Source organism: Scylla paramamosain, chromosome 11 (genome assembly GCF_035594125.1).
Source record: "Scylla paramamosain isolate STU-SP2022 chromosome 11, ASM3559412v1, whole genome shotgun sequence".
Lineage (NCBI taxonomy): Eukaryota > Metazoa > Arthropoda > Malacostraca > Decapoda > Portunidae > Scylla > Scylla paramamosain.
The window spans coordinates 15,780,914-15,786,182 of NC_087161.1; the positions used below are offsets into that span (position 1 = coordinate 15,780,914).

General features: G+C 44.2%; 2 non-coding genes across 2 annotated transcripts; both read right to left on the minus strand.

Annotated features, from left to right (window-relative positions):
* Positions 1-472: 472 nt before the first annotated feature.
* On the minus strand, positions 473-545 carry Trnaa-agc (transfer RNA alanine (anticodon AGC)). The gene has a single exon. It is a non-coding gene; the product is annotated as a tRNA-Ala (tRNA).
* Positions 546-551: 6 nt separating this feature from the next.
* On the minus strand, positions 552-623 carry Trnaa-ugc (transfer RNA alanine (anticodon UGC)). The gene has a single exon. It is a non-coding gene; the product is annotated as a tRNA-Ala (tRNA).
* Between the last annotated feature and the right edge of the window lie 4,646 nt (positions 624-5,269).

Genomic DNA, 5,269 nt, shown 5'->3' on the forward strand with positions numbered 1-5,269 from the left:
ATGCGTTGTTAATGTCTGGTGTTCCCAGCAGTTCATTCCACTCTATGGATGCAAGCTGCATGAGAAGGGGAATTTCAGCTGTGAAGTCTAACAAGTTTCCTGTAATAAAATTATCACAAAACAAAGGAGAACAAACAATTATCTCACAACAGGACAATTTAAAAATAGAGAAAGAAAAGTACCCAAGCTACAAGCACAAAGACAATAAAAGTACTACTAAAACAGAGGAACAGATGAAAACAGACGGAGACCTAGTACTGATATCTAACAAATGTATCACTGTGTTTGCGTCAAGAAGTGTTTTGTAATTTGTATGGAGTCTGAGCTGTACAGGAAAACACAACACAACAGAACAGAAACAGGTAAAACAAAATAAACTTAGCGACTGGTTTAACGATATGGGCTGCTGGTCCTGCGTAGGTCAGATCACAACACGTCTGCTCGACACAAGCGGAAGGGCACGACTGAAAACTGGAGATGCGGGGCATCGATCCCCGTGCCTCTCGCATGCTAAGCGAGCGCTCTACCACTTGAGCTACATCCCCTGTTGGTGGAGGTGCCGGGAATCGAACCCGGGGCCTTTCACATGCAAAGCGAGCGCTCTACCACTGAGCTACACCCCCGCGCCGCGTATAAGAGGAGGAGGAGGAGGAGAGTAATAAAGGTAATGTATATATGGAACGAGTGATAAATAGAAAGGGAAGAAAAGAGAGAAAAGAAAAGATGAATAAGAAGAGGAAAAAGAAGACGATGAACAATAGTAGTAGTAGTAGTAGTAGCAATAGTAGTAGTAGTAGTAGTGGTAGTAATAGGTTGTTGTTGTTGTTGTTGTCTTTGGCCTTCACTCTCCCCTCTCCCCTCTATCTTTCATATCCGCAGCTTTTTAAGCTCCTCTCTCTCTCTCTCTCTCTCTCTCTCTCTCTCTCTCTCTCTCTCTCTCTCTCTCTCGCTTACAAATTAGCGTTTCCTCCATTTTCTATAACTGTCTATGTATGTTCCGTAATAGTTCTCCTTGAAATAATTGAAGGGGTAACTAAATAAAAATGTAGAATTGCAATATAAACAGAGAAATAACCCTTTTATCACTTACTAATTGACTTTTCCTCCGTTTTCGTTATCAATACATGTCTTAATATCTTTCTTAATAGCATACGTTTAAGGAATTCAAGGAGATACTAAAGAAAAAAATAAATAAAATGAGAATTTCGTTACTCGTTTTCTATTTGATTATTTTACGTTTTCCTTGAGGAGCAGAAGGAGGAGGAGGAGGAGAGTAATAAAGGTAGTGTATATATAGAGAAAAAAGAAAAGGAGTGGAGAAAGAGAGAGAGAGAGAGAGAGAGAGAGAGAGAGAGAGAGAGAGAGAGAGAGAGAGAGAGAGAGAGAGAGAGAGAGAGAGAGAGAGAACTGTTTAGGAAGACGAAGAAAAGAGAGGAAGATAAAAAGAAGAGGAGGAGGAGGAGGAGGTTTCTTGACAGTCATTTACCATAAGAGAGAGAGAGAGAGAGAGAGAGAGAGAGAGAGAGAGAGAGAGAGAGAGAGAGAGAGAGAGTTTGGCATCACTTGGCACTCAAGTGACAGACAGACAGACAGACAGACACACGCTATATCTCAAGCGAGTGTTTGTGTAGGATTGGGTGCCGAGGAGGAGGAGGGGGAGGAGAGGTGGTGACAAGGTAAGTGAAGGAAGACGAGAGAGAGAGAGAGAGAGAGAGAGAGAGAGAGAGAGAGAGAGAGAGAGAGAGAGAGAGAGAGAGAGAGAGAGAGAGAGAGAGAGTTATCCAGTGGTGACTCAGTGGAAGTGCCGCGTTCCCGCTCCAGCCAACACCAGCGCACCTTTTGGGGGCGAGTCTCCAGACTGTGGAACGTCTTCGCGTCCTCCGTCCCTCATATCAGGGGGATGGATACCCAGGACGTGAAGTTAGCAGCACACCACTGGAGGGGCTAGTTCCCAACCCCCCTGCTAACAATATTAATACAAGTCTATCATAAAGAATGTATATATATGTATATATATTTATATTTGTATTTGTGTGTTGTGTCCCACCCCTAAAATAGGTTGCACACGGCAGTGCGCCTTCGGCTGATAATGTACCTATGTTTAAATAAAAAAAAAAGAGAGAGAGAGAGAGAAAGAAGAAGAAGAAGAAGAAGAAGAAGAAGAAGAAGAAGAAGAAGAAGAAGAAGAAGAAGAAGAAGAAGAAGAAGAAGAAGAAGAAGAAGAAGAAGAAGAAGAAGAAGAAGAAGAAGAAGAAGAAGAAGAAGAAGAAGAAGAAGAAGAAGAAGAAGAAGAAGAAGAAGAAGAAGAAGAAGAAGAAGAAGAAGAAGAAGAAGAAGAAGAAGAAGAAGAAGAAGAAGAAGAAGAAGAAGAAGAAGAAGAAGAAGAAGAAGAAGAAGAAGAAGAAGAAGAAGAAGAAGAAGAAGAAGAAGAAGAAGAAGAAGAAGAAGAAGAAGAAGAAGAAGAAGAAGAAGAAGAAGAAGAAGAAGAAGAAGAAGAAGAAGAAGAAGAAGAAGAAGAAGAAGAAGAAGAAGAAGAAGAAGAAGAAGAAGAAGAAGAAGAAGAAGAAGAAGAAGAAGAAGAAGAAGAAGAAGAAGAAGAAGAAGAAGAAGAAGAAGAACAAACAACACACACACACACACACACACACACACACACACACACACACACACACACACACACACAGAATGACCTGACAGCTACGCACTGCGGCAGATAGGTCACCTAAGGAGGGCAGAAAAGGGTGGAAGAGGAGGTCAGGTCACGCCTTCACACATGCAGAAGGAACAAGAGGAGAAAGAAGAGAAAGAGAAAGAGAAAGAGGAAGAGGAGGAGGAAGAGGAAGAGTATGACAATAACGTAACTGGTCCTGTGTATATTAACGGTAACATTCCATTGAAGGTCCATCTCTCTCAGTACAAGGAGAAGGAAGCATGAAAGGTAATACAGCAGAAGGCTCCTCCCCACCTACCACTTGGAGGCACCGGGGAACATGAAAAACTCACAGCCAACTCTATATACAAATGGAGCACGACAAAGAGGAGGAGAAGGAGGACGAGGAGGAGGACGAGTAGGAGAAGGAGGAGGAGGAGGAGGAGGAGGAGGAGGAGGAGGAGGAGGAAGAGGAGGAGGAGGAGAAGGAGGAGGAGGAGGAGGAAAAGGAGGGAGTTGCCATAAATTTTGACGAAGCATAGCAGTGTTTTGGAACTGATGTGGCGATTCTCTCTCTCTCTCTCTCTCTCTCTCTCTCTCTCTCTCTCTCTCTCTCTCTCTCTCTCTCTCTCTCTCTCTCTCTCTCTCTCTCTCTCGCGTGTGTGTTATGGAACTGATGTGGCGATTCTCTCTCTCTCTCTCTCTCTCTCTCTCTCTCTCTCTCTCTCTCTCTCTCTCTCTCTCTCTCTCTCTCTCTCTCTCGTGTGTGTGTTATGGAACTGATGTGACGATTCTCTCTCTCATATGTGTGTGTGTGTGTGTGTGTGTGTGTGTGTGTGTGTGTGTGTGTGTGTGTGTGTGTGTGTGTGTGTGTGTGTGTGTGTGTGTGTGTGTGTGTGATCTACTGATATTTTCTCAGTCACATGAAAAAAAATAATAAAAATAAATAAATCAAAATAAACTTTGCCGCTATATTTTTTGTCCATACACAAGGCAAACAATAAATGTTTGTTCTCCTTCAATTTCCATTACAGGAGATGCCGACATGATGGCCTGACTTGGGAATTCATGTCATATGTATCGTCAAGACTATCTTAGGGGTTGCTTATATATGCTGCTAGATATGCAAACAGACAGACAAATACCCTGAAAAAAGTTAAAAGAAACAGCCAAGCAGAGAGAGAGAAAGAAAAAAAGACAATTGCGGAAACAAATGGATGACCAGGTGGACAGAAAGAGTCATCCAGTCATCGAGCAGGACACAGGCAGCCAGTCAGACAAGGACACCAAAACGGAAGAAGGGTAGACCCCCAGAGAAACACGCATAAACAATCCAATAAACAGACAGAGAAAAGAGTCACCGACAACAGCCGCAGAGACAAAGAGACTGTTACAAAACCAAGAACACGAGGACACCGCTCGTTCCTACACAGGTCACAGCATCACTGTCTAAATGGGGACATTTCATAATTATCCAGAAATGTCCGAGGCGTGGACTATAAAAATCCAGTTAATTATCGCTGTAATAATTATTGCCATGAAAAAGGACTACACCTACTTCTTCTAAAATTTGGTACAACACGATCAAAGTGGTGGGAAAGATGTTTTAAAAATTTGTTTTCTCTCGTAAAACAAATTTGGACTTTGTGCCATCAATGGCCTTGCTGTGATAGAGACACCCATCACAACCGAGCTGCAAAGCTCTTTCAGCTACTTAAGCAGACCGTTAACCAACGGGAGGTAAGAGGGGTCTCTTCGATAGCCACCACGGGCACTCTCTTCGAGCACCCGTCCAGGAGGCAAGGCGGCCCCGAGAGCTGCACGGAAAGTATAAAGCCACACTTTATTGGCGTAGAGGCAGTACAATAAGCTAACAAGCTCCATGTTACTGCATAAATACAACCAACACGTTGTGACTACATACAGCCAAACCCTTCGTTGTGGCTGCATCGAGCCAAACCCTTCGTTGTGGCTGCATCGAGCAAACAAGCTCGTTGTGGCTGCATCGAAGGAGCGAGCTCATTGTGGCTACATCGAGGCAAAAATCTCGTTGTGTCTGCATCGAGCCAAACCCTTCGTTGTGGCTGTATCGAGGCAACAATCTCGTTGTGGCAACATCTAAGGAGCAAGCTCATTGTGACTGCATCGAGGCAACAATCTCGTTGTGGCAGCATCGAGGCAACAATCTCGTTGTGTCTGCATCGAGCCAAACCCTTCGTTGTGGCTGCATCGAGGCAACAATCTCGTTGTAGCTACATCGAAGGAGCAAGCTCGTTGTGACCTGCATCGAGGCAACAATCTCGTTGTGGTTGCATCGGGCCAAACCCTTCGTTGTGGCTGCATCGAGGCAACAATCTCGTTGTAGCTACATCGAAGGAGCAAGCTCATTGTGGCTGCATCGAGGCAACAATCTCGTTGTGACTGCATCGAGGCAACAATCTCGTTGTGGTTGCATCGAGCCAAACCCTTCGTTGTGGCTGCATCGATGCAACAATCTCGTTGTAGCTACATCGAAGGAGCAAGCTCATTGTGGCTGCATCGAGGCAACAATCTCGTTGTGGCTGCATCGAGCCAAACCCTTCGTTGTTGCTGCATCGAGGCAACAATCTCGTTGTAGCT